The following is an 18,081-nucleotide window of genomic DNA, read 5'->3' as shown; positions in this document are numbered from 1 at the left end:
GAAATCCAAGAGGCACAGAGAACTCCCTTCACACATAACTTGATTCAATCTTCTGCATGACATATCATAAGGAAACTGGCAAAATACAAGGATAAAGAGAAAATTCTGAAAGCAGTTAGGGATAAACAGGCTCTAACTTACAAAGGTAGACACATAAGGATAGCAGCAGACCTATCTACTGAAACTTGGCAGGCCGGAAAGCATTGGCAGGAAATCTTCAATGTGAAGAACAGAAAAATATGCAGCTGAGATCCTTTATCCAACAAGCCTGTCATTAAGAATAGGAGAGAGAAAGGTTTTCCCAAACAAACAAAAACTGAAGGAATTCATCACCACTAAACCAGCCCCACAAGAGATCCTAAGGGGGATTCTGTGAGTGAAATGTTGCAAGGACCACAAAGTACCAGAGACATCACTACAAGCATGAAACCTACAGATATCACAATGACTCTAAACCCATATCTTTCTATAATAACAATGAATGTAAATGGACTAAATGCTCCAACCAAAAGACAGAGGGTATCAGAATGGATAAAAAAATAAGACCCATCTATTGGCTGTCTACAAGAGACTCATTTTAGACCTGAAGATACCTTCAGATTGAAAGTGAGGGCATGCAGAACTATCTATCATGTTACTGGAATTCAAAAGAAAGCTGGAGTAGCCATACTTATATCAGACAAACTACACTTTAAATGAAAGGCTGTAACAAGAGAGGAAGAAGGGCATTATACAATAATTACAGGGTCTATCCATCAGGAAGAGCTAACAATTATAAATGTCTACGCGCCGAATACAGGACACCCCAGATATATAAAACAATCACAAACTTAAGTAACCTTATTGATAAGAATGTGGTAATTGCAGGGGATTTATTTAATACCCCACTTACAACAATGGATAGATCATCTAGCCACAGGATCAATAAACAAGGGTCCTGAATGATACATTGGATCAGATGGACTTGACATATATTTAGAACTCTGTATCCCAATGCAACAGAATATACTTTCTTCTCAAGTGCAAATGGAACATTCTCCAAGATAGATCACATACTGGGTCACAAAACAGCCCTTCATAAGTATACAAGAATTGAGATCATACCATGCACACCTTCAGACCACAAATTCTATGAAACTTGAAATCAACCACAAGAAAAAGTCTGGAAAACCATCAAAAGCATGGAGGTTAAAGAATACCCTACTAAAGAATGAATGGGTCAACCAGGCAATTAGAGAAGAAATTTAAAAATACATGAAAACAAATGAAAATGAAAATACAACAATCCAAACACTTTGGGATGCAGCGAAGGCAGTCCTGAGAGGAAAATACATTGCAATCCAGGCCTATCTCAAGAAACAAGAAAAATCCCAAATACAAAAACTAACAGCATACCTAAAGGAAATGGAAGCAGAACAGCAAAGACACCCCAAACCCAGCAGAAGAAGAGAAATAATAAAGATCAGAGCAGAAATAAACAATACAGAAGCTAAAAAAACTGTAGAGCAGATCAATGAAACCAAGAGTTGGTTTTTTGAAAAAATAAACAAAATTGACAAACCTCTAGCCAGGCCTCTCAAAAAGAAAAGGGAGATGACCCAAATAGATAAAATCATGAATGAAAATGGAATTATTATAACCAATCCCTCAGAAATACAAGCAGTTATCAGGGAATACTATGAAAAATTATATGCCAACAAACCGGACAACCTGGAAGAAATGGACAAATTCCTAAACACCCACACACTTCCAAAACTCAAACAGGAAGAAATAGAAAACTTGAACAGACCCATAACCAGCGAAGAAATTGAATCAATTATCAAAAATCTCCCAACAAATAAGAGTCCAGGACCAGATGGCTTCCCAGGGGAATTCTACCAGACATTTAAAGCAGAGATAATACCTATCCTTCTCACACTGTTCCAAAAAATTGAAATGGAAGGAAAACTTCCAGACTCATTCTATGAAGCCAGCATTACTTTGATTCCTAAACCAGAGAGAGACCCAGCAAAAAAAGAGAACTACAGGCCAATATCCCTGATGAACATGGATGCAAAAATTCTCAACAACATACTAGCAAATCAAATTCAACAGCATGTAAAAAGAATTATTCACCATGATCAAGTGGGATTCATTCCTGGGCTGCAGGGCTGGTTCCACATTTGCAAATCAATCAATGTGCTACATCACATTAATAAAAGAAAAGATAAGAACTATATGATCCTGTCAATCCATGCAGAAAAAGCATTTGACAAAATTCAGCATTCTTTCTTAATAAAAACCCTCGAGGAAGTCCAGATAAAAGGAACATACTTAAGCATCATAAAAGTCATTTATGAAAAGCCCACAGCTAATATCATCCTCAATGGGGAAAAACTGAGAGCTTTCCCCCTGAGATCAGGAACACGACAGGGATGTCCATCTCACCGCTGTTGTCTAACATAGTGTTGGAAGTTCTAGCACCAACAATCAGACAACAAAAGGAAATCAAAGGCATCAAAACTGGCAAAGATGAAGTTAAGCTTTCACTTTTTGAGGTGACATGATATTATACATGCAAAACCTGACAGACTCCACCAAAAGTCTGCTAGAACTGATACATGAATTCAGCAAAGTCGCAGGATACAAAATCAATGTACAGAAATCAGTTGCATTCTTATACACTAATAAGGAAGCAACAAAAAGACAAATAAAGAAACTGATCCCATTCACAATTGCACCAAGAAGCATAAAATACCTAGGAATAAACCTAACCAAAGATGTAAAAGATCTGTATGCTGAAAACTATAGAAAGCTTATGAAGGAAAATGAAGAAGATACAAAGAAATGGAAAAACATTCCATGCTCATGGACTGGAAGAATAATATTGTTAAAATGTCAATACTACCCAAAGCTATCTACACATTCAATGCAATCCCAATCAAAATTGCACCAGCATTCTTCTTGAAGCTAGAGCAAGCAATCCTAAAATTTGTTTGGAACCACAAAAGACCACGAATAGCCAAAGTAATTTTGAGAAGAAGACCAAAGCGGGAGGCATCACAATCCCAGACTGTAGCCTCTACTACAAAGCTATAATCATCAAGACGGCATGGTATTGGCACAAAAACAGACACATAGACCAATGGAATAGAATAGAAACCCCAGAATTGGACCCACAAACGTATGGCCAACTGATCTTTGACAAAGCAGGAAAGAACATCCAATGGAAAAAAGACAGTCTCTTTAACAAATGGTGCTGGGAGAACTGGACAGCAACATGCAGAAGGTTGAAACTAGACCACTTTCTCACACCATTCACAAAAATAAACTCAAAATGGATAAAGGACCTGAATGTGAGACAGGAAACCATCAAAACCCTAGAGGAGAAAGCAGGAAAAAAACCTCTCTGACCTCAGCTGCAGCAATTTCTTACTTGACACATCCCCAAAGGCAAGGGAATTACAAGCAAAAATGAACTATTGGGACCTCATGAAGATAAAAAGCTTCTGCACTGCAAAGGAAACAATCAACAAAACTAAAAAGCAACCAATGGAATGGGAAAAGATATTTGCAAATGACATATCATATAAGAGTTCATATCCAAAATCTATAAAGAGCTCTCCAAACTCCACACCCGAAAAACAAATAACCCAGTGAAGAAATGGGCAGAAAACATGAAAAGACACTTCTCTAAAGAAGACATCCGGATGGCCAACAGGCACATGAAAAGATGCTCAACCTCGCTCCTCATCAGGGAAATACAAATCAAAACCACACTCAGATACCACCTCACACCAGTCAGAGTGGCTAAAATGAACAAATCAGGAGACTATAGATGCTGGTGAGGATGTGGAGAAACGGGAACCCTCTTGCACTGTTGGTGGGAATGCAAATTGGTGCAGCTGCTCTGGAAAGCAGTGTGGAGGTTCCTCAAAAAGTTAAAAATAGATCTACCTTATGACCCAGCAATAGCACTGTTAGGAACTTACCCAAGGGATACAGGAGTGCTGATATATACGGGCACTTGTAGCCCAATGTTTATAGCAGCACTTTCAACAATAGCCAAATTATGGGAAGAGCCTAAATGTCCATCAACTGATGAATGGATATAGAAACTGTGGTTTATATACACAATGGAATACTATGTGGCAATGAGAAAGAATGAAATATGGCGTTTTGTAGCAATGTGGATGGAACCAGATACTGTTATGCTAAGTGAAATAGTCATACAGAGAAAGACAGATAACATATGTTTTCATTCTTGTGTAGATCCTGAGAAACTTAACAAAAGACCATGGGGGAGGAGAAGGAAAAAAAAAAAAAAGAGAGGGAGGGAGCCAAAACATAAGAGACTCTTAAAAACTGAGAACAAACTGAGGGTTGATGGGGGTGGGAGGGAGGGGAGGGTGGGTGATGGGTATTGAGGAGGGCACCTGTTGGGATGAGCACTGGATGTTGTATGGAAACCAATTAGACAATAAATTTCATATTTAAAAAAATAATAAAAATTGTTAAAAATAAAAGACAAAAAAAACAAAAGAAGGAAAAAAGCTCTCAAATACACAACCTAACCTTACACTTTAAAGAGCTGGAAAAAGAACAGCAAATAAACCCAAAACCAGTAGAAGAAGGGAAATAATAAGTTTAGACCAGAAATTAATGATTATCGAAATAAAAAAAAATAAAAAAATAAAAAAATAAACACAGTAGAACAGATAAATGAAACCAGAAGCTGGTTCTTCGAAAGAATTAATAAAACTGATAACCCCCGAGCCAGACTGATCAAAAAGAAAAAGGAAAGGACCTGAAAAAATAAATTCATGAATGAAAGAGGAGAGATCACAACCAACATAGCAGAAATACAAACAATAATAAGATAATATTATGAGCAATTATATGCCAACCAATTGGGCATAATGAACAAATTCCTAGAAACATATAAATTACCAAACTCAAACAGGAACAAATAGAAAATTTGAACAGACCCATAAACAGTAAAGAAATTGAATCAGTAATCAAAAATCTCCCAAAAAACAAGAGTCCAGGGCCGGATGGTTTTCCAGGGGAATTCTACCAAACATTTACAGAAAAGTATACCTATTCTTTTGAATCTGTTCCAAAAATAGAAAAAAAGGAAAACTTCCAAACTCGTTCTACGTGGCCAGCATTACCTTGATTCCAAAACCAAACAAAGACCCCATTAAAAAGGAGAACTACAGACCAATTTCCCTGATGAACATAAATGTAAAAATTCTCAACAATATACTAGCAAACCAGATCCAACATTACATTAAAAGAATTATTCACTATGATTAAGTGGGATTTATTCTTGGGATGCAGGGCTGATTCAATATCCATAAATCAATCAATGTGATACATCACATTAATAAAACAAAGGATAAGAACACATGATCTTCTCAAAAGATGCAGAAAAAGCATTTGACAAAATACAGCATCCTTTTTTGATAAAAGCCCTCAAGAAAATAGGGATAGAAGAAACAGATCTCAAGATCATAAAGGCCATATATGAAAACACACAGCTAATATCATCCTCAATGGGAAAAATTGAGAGCTTTCCCCCTAAGGTCAAAAACACGACAGGGATGTCCACTCTCACCACTGCTATTCAACATTGTGTTGTAAGTACTAGCCTCAGCAATTAGACAATAAAAACAAGTAAAAGGCATCCATATCGGCAAGGAGGAAGTCAAACTTTCACTCTTCACAGATGATATGATATTGTATGTAGAAAACTCAAGACTCCACCAAAAAACTGCTAGAACTGATTCATGAATTCAGCAAAGTCACAGGATATATATCAATGTACAAAAATTGGTTGCATTTCTGTACACCAATAATGAAACAGAAGAAAGGGAAATCAAGAAATCAATCCCATATACAACTGCACCAAAAACCATAAAATATTTAGGAATAAACCTAACCAAAGAGATGAAAAATCTATACACTGAAAGCTATAGAAAGCTATGTAAGAAACTGAAGAAGACACAGAGAAATGGAAAAGCATTCTATGCTCATGGAATGGAAGAACAAATATTGTTAAAATGTCCATACACCCAAAGCAATTTACACATTCAATGTAATCCCTATCCAAACACCACCAGTATTCTTCACAGAGCTAGAACGAACACCACCAGCATTCTTCATAGAGCTAGAACAAACAATCCTAAAATTTGTATGGAACCATAAAAGATCCTGAATAGCCAAAGTAATGTTGAAAAAGAAAACCAAAGCTGCAGGCATCACAATTCCAGACTTTAACCTGTATTACAAAGCTGTAATATCAAGACAGTATGGTACTGGCACAAAAACAGACACAGTGGAACAGACCAATGGAACAGAACAGAGAACCCAGAAACTGACCCACAAATGTTATGATTAACTAATCTTTGGCAAAGCAGGAAATAGTATCCAAAGGAAAAAAGATAGTCTCTTCAGCAAATGGTGCTGGGAGAACTGGGCAGCAACATGCAGAAGAATGAAACTGGACCACTTGCTTACACCCTACACAAAAGTAAACTTAAAATGGATGAAAGAGCTAAACGTAAGACAGAAGCCATCAAAATCCTAGAGGAGAAAATAGTCAATAACCTCTTTGACCTTGGCCACAGCAACTTCTTACTCAACATGTCTCATGAGGCAATGGAAACAAATGCAAAAACTACTGGGATCTCATCAAGATAAAAAGCAAAGGAAACAATCAGCAAAACTAAAAGGCAACTGAAGGAATAGGAGAAGATATTTGCAAATGACATATCATATAAGAGTTCATATCCAAAATCTATAAAGAACTTATCAAACTCAACATCCACAAAAATAATCCAGTGAAGACATGGGCAAAAGACATGAATAGACACTTTTCTAAAGAAGACATCCAGATGACTAACAGACATATGAAAAGATGCTCAACATCACTCATCATCAGGGAAATACAAATCAAAACCACAATGCGATACCACCTCATACCTGTCAGAATGGCTAAAAGTAACAACTCAGGCAACAACAGATGTTGGCGAGGATGGGAAATGCTTTGCACCATTCGTGGGAATGCAAACTGCTGCAGCCACTCTGGAAACCAGTATGAAGGTTTCTCAAAAAATTAAAAATAGAACTACCCTATGACCCAGCAATTATACTACTAGGTATTTATCCAAAGGATACAAAAATGCTATTTCAAAGGGGCACAGGTACCCCAATGTTTATACCAGTGCTATCCACAATAGCCAAATTATGGAAGGGGTCCAAATGTCCATCAACTGATGAATGGATAAAGATGTGGTATATGTATACAATGGAGTATCTCTAGGCAAATTAAAAAGAATGAAATCTTGCTATGTGCAACACAACATGGATGGAACTACAGTGTATTATGCTAAGCAAAATAAGTCAGTCAGAAAAAGACAATTATCATATAATGTCACTCATAAGTGTCATTTAAGAAACAAAACAGATGAACATAGGGAAGGAAAGCAAAAATAAGATAAACCATGAAACTCTTAAATACAGAGAACAAACTGAGAGTCGCTGGCAGGTGTTGGATGGGGGATGGGCTAAAAGTATGATGGGCACTGAGGGCACTTGTTGGGATGAGCACTGGGTATTATAAGTAAGTGATGAATCACTAAATTCTATTCCTGAAATCATTATTACACTATATGTTAACTAATTAGGATATAATTTTTTTAAAAAAATGTTCAGGAGGGGAAGAAAAAAGTAATATACATGAATAAATAATTATAACACAATATGTCATATTGTGTTACATAACAATATATGTTACATAACAGTAAGAGAAACAAATCATTCCTGCTTTGTAAAAATGTTCTAATATATATAAATCTAGATAAAGATTCTACACTTTGTCCAACATAACTGTTTATAAATAATTGGAATAGTGATCTAACAAGTTGTCCCTAATAATTATCTGAGACAACTACTTAGATTGACAACTACTTTAGATCCCTTTAATTACTTTATTATTGCCAATTTATTCTATGCATTACATAGAAAGCTAAGAGGCCTGACAAAGTGATAGTACTTAACCAGAATACATAAATTCATAAATTCTGAATGAATTTGAAATATGAGTGACTGAATCTGCATCATTAGAAAATCTGCCATAAATCACAGATTCTATACAAAAAAAAAAAAAAAGTGATGCCTAAAAATGTTTCCTTTGCTCTAAGCAAAGCAAATTTTTAAAACCTCAGTGAAAATTGAAATGACGGTTAATCTGTATAAGAAAGTATATACAGAGTATGTGATGTTGAAGGAAATATAATTCAAGAGGAAATGAGGACACTGTATAAACATTTTCGTGAAGTAAGAGGTGGTATGGCTTCTAGGGCAGCTACTGACCCAGTTATTACCCAAATTGAATATCAGTAAAAGATTCAAATGTATTTTCCTTTGTAGAATATGAATGTAACAGAAAAGCCCCAACCAACTAACAAGGGAAGCTTGGGAAATCCTCCAGAGCTGGACATTCAAAGAGCAGAAAGGACACAAACTACAGAAGTGTTCAACTCCAAGGACAAAACATATTCAAGAAAGAGCAGGAAGAATTAGGCATCGCAGTGACCAAGAACTAACTTTTCATCCTTGTGACAATGCGGCAGACTTTGTGATCAAATCAGAAATACTCTTTTGTTCTGCAAACCCCAGGTCATAAAAACCAAGAATAAGAATCTTTGCTGTAAAATACACTAATGATATAATGCAACATCATCAAGACTTCATTTTAGAAACAAAAACCTGTTGAACAGTGGAATTGTTAAGGGTCTGAAGGGATCACTTAAAATTTTCAATTAAGTTGAAATATATTTTTTGTGGGTAGTTATATCCTAGATCCACAAGGCTTTGGAGAAATAACACTTGCTAATGTCAAGGGTCTAATGAACACAGGTTTTCTAAGTCTTCACTTCTAACTGTATGTTATATGTACACATGCATACAAGATGAGCTATTTAAAAGCAATCTCATTCACAGCAATGTAATTTTAAAGATACTTTTCCGACCGAGCCAATGTAAAGAGCATTTTTATATACTAAACATCTAGAATATAAATATTCTAGCATTGAAGGGTTCCCATTCTCCTAAAACCATTTGTCCCACTACAGAAATACTTTTTCAGCAAGTGAAATAATTTAGACTGGAAAACTAATTTCAATTTTTCTATAATAATTAGTATTATTTTATTTACAATAAAGACCATGGTGTTGATCCTCACATATTTTTAATTCTTTTGTAATGTTTATTTATTTTAGAGACAGAAAGAGCCCAAGCAGGGTCAGGGCAGAGAGAGAGGGAGACAGAGTCTGAAACAGGCTCCAGGCTCTGAGCTGTCAGCACAGAGCCTGAAGCAGGGCTCAAACCCACAAACCATGAGATCATGACCTGAGCCGAAGTCAGACACTCAACCAACAGAGCCACCCAGGTGCCCCATTGTTCACATATTTCTAAATGTTCATTATCAGTTATTCTTTTAAATGTAAGATTCTTCATTATCAGTTACATAAAATTAATACAGTAATCTTTTCTTCTGTAGCGTGACAAGACTGACAAATGAAGAGGCACTCATTTCCAGAAAATGCAGAAGTAACTTGGGTCTCAGTTGTAGTACTATAAGGTGTGTCTCAGGATTTGTTACTAATAGCAGTTATAGACATTTTTAAATGACTCCCTTTCCTTGGTAAATCAGAGTAGATTCAAGTTTATCCCCACAATTATGTCACTCTCAATTACTTGCATTCTGATATGCTTTCTTTTTTCTTTTAAGTTTATTTATTTTGAGAGAGAGAGAGAACGAGACCAAGCAAGGGGGCAGGGCATAGAGAGAGAGAGAGAGAGAGAGAGAGAGAGAGAATCCCAAGCAGGTTCCAAACTGTCAGCACAGAGCCCAATGTGGGGCTCAATCTCATGGTTCATGAGATCATGACCTGAGCCGAGATTAAGAGTGGGACACTCAACAAACTGAGCTACCCAGACGCCCCCAATATGCTTTCTTGAGTCACAGAGGGTGAGATGGAATTAAAGAGAGCAGACTAAGAAACTGCACATTAGAATATGTCACACATGTAAATATCTTATACTAGGATGGGGAAAAAATGAGAATCACTGACTTAGATTACAATATTTTGTTTTATTTCTGGGTAACACATAAAAACTATGTGGTCCAACTCCTAACTCTATTCAGCTCACTGCTTGCTTCATGACACCCTTCACATTTAAGTGTTAAGTGTGTGCTTTTAGGAATTAGAATCCTACACTTACAGAGTACATATTTTTAAACGTAGATATTTATAAAATAATGCTCCCCTAAAAAATAATCATATACATCAGTAGTAGAAGGAAAACATTCATGTAAGAGTTTTATGTAATATTACATCTGAAAATAAGTGGTTTTTTTTCCATTTTATTTTTTAAACGTTTATTTTTGGGAGACAGAGAGAGACAGAGCATGAGCAGGGAAAGGGAACAGAGAGAGGAGACACAGAATCCAAAGCAGGCTCCAGGCTCCAAGCTGTGAGCACAAAGCCCAAAGAGGGGTTCAAACCCACCACCTGTGAGGTCATGACCTAAGCCAAAGTTGGACACTTAACCGACTGATCCACTCAGGCACCAGGAGAATAAAGTTTAAGTTTTAAACATATTAAGTAAAAGTGGTTTAAGGAAGGGAAGAACACTAGTTAGAGATTTAAGAAAGTAACACTTAGCTTTTCTGTACCACTTTTAAGCAAATATTTGTGGTTAAAATGAAAGGAATTTGGGGAAACCATCTACCAACAGATGATAATCCAAGGTGAAAGAAAAATAATTCAAGAATTCAGACAAACTAGACATATTTTGAGGTAAAAAGCATTTAAAGTGAATTTCCAACTACCCCTACTGAAACACAGTAATTTGAAGAACAAAGAACAGCTAATATGAGATATTAATAATTATTTCGTTTGTACAAATATAAATGTCTTTCAATTTATATAAACTTAATTTACATTACTGAATATCCAAGGTCTAAATTTGGGGACTTTTAGGATGGTAGAATAAACACAGTAATACTAGGAGAGATAAAATTAAAGCTACCATGTAATGAACTGAATATGAAAGTTGAGGACTTCCTAAATTCAGGAATTTTGCCTAGATTGTCTTATTCTTCTTCATAACAACCTTGTGAGGCAGTCTTATCCTCATTCTACAGATGAGGAAACTAGGATTTAAAGAGATTACCTAACTTGCCCAAGATTCCACAGAAGAAAATTCTGATTTGTGACTGAAATCCAGATTATCTGCCTCCAAAAGAAATGAATCTTCTTTCACTACACCCTGGCAAAAAAAACCTACATTAAAAATTTTAGCATTTTAATTAGAACCTTCAAAAGGAGGAGACAATATCAAGTTTTTAGTAAGTGATGATATATAAACTAAATCTATATACTTCATAGCTTGATAAGTATATATGAATAGTTAAGAAATAATGTCATCCATGATATTTCATAGAGTTAAATATGTAATATCCTCCAAAATGGAGAAATTGGAAACTTTTTATAGAAACTCACTAAGTAAACTTCTTACCTAGATATTTTGAATTCCAAAGAAAAAACTTGGGAGGTCCCATATTTTGTCAGCCATACTGAAGTTTCACATGAGTAACTAAGATTACATTTATACCTATAAGAAAAAGTGAGAAATTGCTTCTCTTGTTTTTGTTGTTGTTGTTGTTGCTCTAATCGGTCCTCTATTTATTCTTTTCCATTTTTCTTCCAGACCTTGGAGGACTCTTCTAATTTAGGGTAACCAAGTCTCAAGTTCAAGAACTTGAACCTGTAAGATTAGGTACAGGTACAGATGTACTGCAATAGAGACCATCGAACTGCAATGATTGGTAGGGCTTTATAGAAGAAACAAAAGTTTCATTTATTTTCCAAAGTATCAACCACCATGGAATTATTGGTGACTTTTCTTTTCTATAGTCTTTTTAATTGATTTTAAAGCATTTAACTTTTATAATAAAAATAAAAATAGGAACGAAAGAAGAAAAGAGGGAAGGAGGCAGAGAAAAAAAACTGGAACTTCAGTTAAAACATATGTAAACATCTTGGGGCGCCTGGGTGGCTCAGTTGGTTGAGCGTCCAACTTCGGCTCAGGTCATGATCTAGCACTCCATGAGTTCGAGCCCTGCGTCGGGCTCTGTGCTGACAGCTCGGAGCCTGGAGCCTGCTTCCAATTCTGTGTCTCCCTCTCTCTCTGCCCCTCCCTTGCTCATGCTGTCTCTCTCACTCTCAAAAATGAATAAATGTTTAAAAAAAATTTTTTTTTAAACATAGGTAAACATCTTATTTTTTTCAAGTTCCAAAACTATGACCTGCCTGTTCTCTTTAATCTCTCAGTGTGTGGTAAATTAACCATACATAAGCATGCCAAATGAAATATGGAGAAATAATAACAAGGCAATCTGAGATCTATAAATTCTGAGACATAGCTCTTAATCTCAATATTTAAGAAATTAGTTATATAAATGAGGTTAAGTAAGAAAAACACATTTAGGGTATACTAAAACTGAAAAGCAGGATTCAAATACTCAAAGAAGAATGCAGGGATTTCCTAAATATGGAAAAATTCCAAATATAACATACACATATGTATGTGTATGTTATACCCATTTATTATTATTTTATTATAAACTGAAGGTCTGTGTTCAAATATTCTGCTAGCAGCACCATGAAACACCACCCAAGACACTTTTGAATCCTATCAAAATACTGACTTAAATGTTTCTAGACAATTACCTCATTTTCCATGAAACAGTTCTTTAAAAAGTTCCCATTTGTAGGCTTTATTTTTCCATTACAAAAATATACTTATTGCAAAACAACATACATAAGATTGATCCAATTTATTAAGTATGTTACTGAAACACTGAATAAGTGATGGTCCTTTGGAACCTGTCTTCAAAAGGAGATGGTCATTTAAAAATCAAGTACAAAACTATTAATACAGGAGTCCAATTTTAAAACAAACTTGTATTTGTACAAGTTCATTTGATTTCTTTTTTTATTACCAAAATGCAGCTTACTCATCTGGGCCTTGATTTACAAACATGATGACTTCCTAGTCACTCACAAGATTGCTTTGTAAATGTCATGTAAATTAACTTACTGTTGTTTTTATAAACACTATTTCCATCTGCAAAAAGAAACTGAGTTCCTTACAATATTTTGGTATGATATATATTTATGCTGGTTTTCAAACTTGATCATTTCAGTTCTTTTTCTTAGTATATACCATGTTAACAGCTACCTTGGAAAAGTTATTGCTGCGTAGGTGGTCGGCTAATTACTTCATTGTTTGAAATTTTTCATAGTAAAATAAAGGAGAAAATAAGCTTGAAATGTTCACAGACCAGAGTTATAAGCCTGTAAAATTTGAAGATGAAATGAAAGTGATTTCTCTACCAAAAGTGTGAATTCTTACTTCCAAACTACTGACATCAACCTTTCAAGTAATGCAGAAGCTGCATTAACTGGACCCTAAATAATTTTATATGGTATATATTAAATGCTGCTGACCATCAGTGCAGAAGGGAAACAGATCTTGACCAAAGGTCTATCTGGGAAGAAAAGAGGGAAAAGGTTTCCAAGTACGTTCATATACTCTAAATACATTCACAACACCTTTGGAAGTATATATAGTTCCCTTGGTTCAAGGGTAGTAGCAAAAAGGATTCCTGGCTCCCAAAAGATTACATTCAGCTTTCCTTTGCATTCTGACAAACGTGTGGTTCTTCTTGAGTATTTCTTTCTCAAGACCATAAAGGTATACCAAGACTACACTAAACTCGCGAAGTAATTACATTTTGCAAGTTTTTTTTAAATCCTATTCCGATTCCATAAGTTAAAAAGTGTTTTCTAGTCTTTAATCACTAAAATAGTTTTGGGTTTTTTTTTCTTATTAATTTTTCCTCAACACTTTTATACACGGTGACAACTCCACTGGAGAAACTGTTTTATCTTAAAATGCCTGGAGAAAGGAAAATGGTACTACTGCACCTTTAGAGCGGTTTATTCCAAAGTAACAGTAAGACCATTATGAATATATGCAGCTTTTTACAAATTAAAAAGATTAAGACTTTTTTTTCTTAACCATAAGGCAAACGAAAATGAAAGGCTACCAGCCTTAATAAATTACTGGACTTGGGACTGCACAGCACTAAATATCAAGATCACAAATGTACAAAGTAAAAAACGACAACTTCACAATTAAATCAATTTGTGCACGACGTACCGGCCCGGCTCTACCAACACCAACCCAGTTAGCGTTTCAGAAAGTTGATACTAAAGACTCTGAGGCTGACCGAGAGGTGCCTCCAAACACCTCCTCAACCCTAAATGGCAAAGAGAGTACAGAGCAGAAATTGCCCCGGCTGCATTAGCTTCACACTTAACAATTTAACTCTTGACTATGTCTAGGGGGTCACCTCTGGCCAAGACAGGAGCAGTGATCCAAGGTGGGAGATAAAAGCGGGAGGGGGGGAAGCTGAGGCACAGAAGACGGACTGCGGACGGGCTCCGCGGGTCAAGGGGGACTGCAGGGCCCCAGAGGTAGGATGGGACTGAGGGAACACCTAGGGGTTGGGGGTGGTCGCCCCAGCCGGAGGGCCGCGCCAGGAAAGGAGCGCTCGGAGAGAAGGGGGTGCGAGCATGATGGGTTGTGCCCACAGCCCCGCAAACACCGCCCCACACCCCGCAGCCCACCGACCCCGGCGATGGGGCGGGGCCGCTGAGCCCGCCTCAGCCCTTTCGCGCCGGCACCCGCCCCCTCAGCCTCCAGTCCCGGGTTGGTGGGAGGGGCCGGCCTCGCCGGCCCGGGGGGTGCAGCGCGGCCCCAGCCCCAACCAGGAATGCTCCGCTGCGGGTGGAGGACGGGCGGGAGACCCTGCAGCCTGGGGCGGGAGTGGGGGTGGCCAAGGGCGGAGGAAGAGCCTTCGGCGCAGCCGCCGCCGGCCAGGGCTGAGTCCCAGGCGCCCCCCTGCGGGCAGGGGGTGTTGCCCCCTATCTCCGCAGGCCTCTCCTCCTAGTCCCCCGTCCCTCGGCGTTGCCCCGGGCAACAGCGCCAGCCGCCGGCGGCGCGAAACTCACCTACCTAGAACCTGACAAGCAGGAGCCCCTCAGACCCGGGAGCCAGTCGCCACCCCGCGTCACGGGGACCACCACAGCCAATGGGCGCCGCTGTCACGAGCCTCTGCGGCCAATCAAACTGCACTCCGGTCTTCGGGCACCCTCGAGGCCCCAGCCAATGGGCACGAGCCGAAGGCGGGCGCTGCCGCCCGGCCCCCAACCCCCTCCTCCCCCACCTCCCAGGAGGCGGGGCGCGGCCGATTGGCCCTGGACCCCGAGGGGTGGGTTTCAGGGTCCAGGCCGGGTGGGCGCGCGCGGACCCGGGGCTGCGGGCGTGGCAAAGGGAAGCGTGGAGCTTTGGCTGCTGCCCTCTGGGCCTGGTCCCCGGCTCTGGTGGGGTCCCGAGGTCCTCCTGTTCGCGTTCCCCTCCTCGTTCCTGTGATCCGCTCCTCTCTACCCGGAGTCGAGGGCTGCGGGGGTGGGAGTGAGGGCGGGATGGGGCCGGAGGCGGACGGCGGCGTCACAGGAAACTTTGGGAGGCTCGCCTGGCCGCGACCGGGAAGTGGCCGGGCCGGGGGTGATAAGCTGAGGCCGCCTGGAAGGGACTACCCGGCGGGTCGTTAGCCGGAAAGGAATTCGGAGGGTGGGGGCGGAGGCGTGATTAAAATGTTAAGTGTGCCCGCGGGGTGCTGGGCGCTCCCGGGAGTTGAAATCTCCAGGAACCGAAGCTGCTTTGGGGCTGGGGATCTCGTACCCCTCAATGTGCACCTCTCGCTCTCAGAATCAGTCACCTTTTCCTGTACATTTTAGTTGCATCAGTTGTAATATTGATACTTTGGGAATGGATTTCAGCTAAAGCGGGAACTGAAATCTTTCTCATTAATTCCCAGTGCCTGAGACTGTCTTTAAAAAAAAAAAAAAAAGAGTTAGGCACTCCGTGCTGGAATTGTGATGGATACTGTTAAGCGTACAGCAGGACCTGCAGTGGTCCCCTATAATAATAAGACCTTATCTCTTCCAGAGTCTGGAATGTTCAAAGACCCAAATTGGTTTGCTCTTCCAGCAACGGTTGTTTCAGAAGCGTCCTTCACCAAAAGAATTTAGTGGAAAATGACTAATGTGAGCTAAACAAAGATCACTAGGTGATCTGTAACAGTATGATAGGTGTTATTAGTCACTATTGAGGGTGTGTTCGTGTAGCCGACTTTTTAAGGCATTGTATCCTGTACATTGGTTGAACCACATTCTTTGCCTGGAGCATATTAACGTCAACCCCATCTCCACCTTCCCCCTCTAAAACTTTTGAATTACGTGGGAGGCAAAAAAGAATGGTGAATATTTTTTCCAACAGGGTTATTTGTTTAATTATAGTGAACAGCCCTACACATAGCGAAACGAATCTTAACATTGGACTTTTCTCGTCTGCTGGTTCAAAGAAAGCAAAACATGCTGTAAAGACAAATAAAAAATTTAAATAAGAGGCTTAATTCTTCCTCTTAAAGATGTGGGAAGAGATTTCCCTTTCCCAGAACATTTGCCTTAGAAACCTTGTAATTGGGGCGCCTGGGTAGCTCAGTCGGTTAAGCGTCGGACTTTGGCTCAGGTCATGATCTCAAGGTTCCTGGGCTCGATCCCCACATCAGGCTCTGTGCTGGCAGCTCAGAGCCTGGAGCCTGCTTCAGATTCTGTGTCTTCCTCTCTCTCTGGCCCTCCCCTGTTCATGCTCTGTCTCTCTCTGTCTCAAAAATAAATAAACATTAAAAAAAAAATTAAAAAGAAAAGAGAAACCTTGTAATTGTTGAGAACATTCTTACTTCTTTGAAGTGTATCTACATCCTTTCTAAAACTAGTTAGATCTCTCTCAGCTAGTTTTGTTGGCTTTACCTCCCAGGAATGTCTTTAAATACTTAGGAGATAATGCTTTGAAATGTGAACATCAAGAGACAGACATAGCATCCAGAAATGGATAAAGAAAGTGTGTGTGTGTGTGTGTGTGTGTGTGTGTGTGTGTGTGTGAAATACTATTCAGCCATAAAAAATAATGAAATCTTGACAACTTTGAGGATGGACCTTAATGGCATGTGCAAAGTGAAATGTCAGGCAGATTAAGACAAATACCCTATGATCTCACTTTATGTGGAATCTTAAAAAAAGAAAAGAAAAAAGAAAGAAAGCAAGCTAACTCATAGATGCAAAGAACACATTGATGGTTGGGATGGGTGGGATTGAAATGGGTGAAGGGGGTCAAAAAGCACACAGACTTGCAGTTGTTAAATGGATATGCCTTGGAGATATAATGTATGTCATGGTGACTATAGTTAATAATACTATATTACATATTTTAAAGTTGTTAAGATAGTAAATCTTAAGAGTCCTCATCACAAATGAAAGAAACCAAGCTCTTCTTGTATGGTTTCAGCTGTGAACTAGACATATAATGGCGATCATTTTGCAATATATACAAATATCAAATCATTATGTTGTATACCTATAACTAATAGAATATTATATGTCAGTTATACTGCCATAAAAAGCAAAAGGAGATAACACTTACTTTCCATGGGAGATTAAGAGCCTAACTTCAATGGGCAAATCACTCCAACTTGCTAAACTACCTTCTGTCATAAAGATAGAAGTTTGTTTTTCCTTTGGATAAAGCTAATTAGCTAACACAGATGGTCACCCCAATTACCAAATAAAATTAAGATGAATTATGTGTGCAAATGGTACCATCAAGGCCTCTTCCTGGAGAACTGGTTACTGTTTATCTTGAAAACATATGTAATGGGTTATATCTGCTTGGCTGAGGGATGAGATTTCTTTCTGTCCTTAAAATCTCTTTCCTAATTGCCTGTAATGCACATCACATTGTGATTTAGTTCTGTGTTTTATTCCTTCACTATCTTATAGGAGAGGATTTCTGGGTTGGGAGAAGATTTTGTTTTAAGTTCTATTTCCCCATAAATAT

The 18,081-nt window shown here is 38.6% G+C and overlaps 1 protein-coding gene across 4 annotated transcripts in view; it reads right to left on the bottom strand.

Moving 5' to 3' along the window:
* The window catches only part of FER (FER tyrosine kinase), a 445,463-nt gene extending 430,242 nt beyond the window's left edge, over window positions 1-15,221 (bottom strand). The window contains exons 1-2 of one of the 4 annotated variants that reach the window (XM_042944791.1): window positions 11,572-11,633; window positions 11,227-11,322 (exon numbers count right to left, since the gene is read on the bottom strand). The gene's annotated coding sequence lies outside the window, so the exon portion shown is untranslated. Of the gene's footprint in view, window positions 1-11,226; window positions 11,323-11,571; window positions 11,634-14,473; window positions 14,499-15,138 lie in introns of those variants that run through there. The other 3 variants (XM_042944781.1, XM_042944800.1, XM_042944805.1) reach the window with 3 other exon arrangements.
* Between the last annotated feature and the right edge of the window lie 2,860 nt (window positions 15,222-18,081).

This window comes from Panthera leo, chromosome A1 (assembly GCF_018350215.1).
Source record: "Panthera leo isolate Ple1 chromosome A1, P.leo_Ple1_pat1.1, whole genome shotgun sequence".
Classification (NCBI taxonomy): Eukaryota; Metazoa; Chordata; class Mammalia; order Carnivora; family Felidae; genus Panthera; species Panthera leo.
The sequence above is the reverse complement of the archived record's forward strand: the minus strand, read 5'-3'. Positions and strand labels throughout refer to the sequence as shown.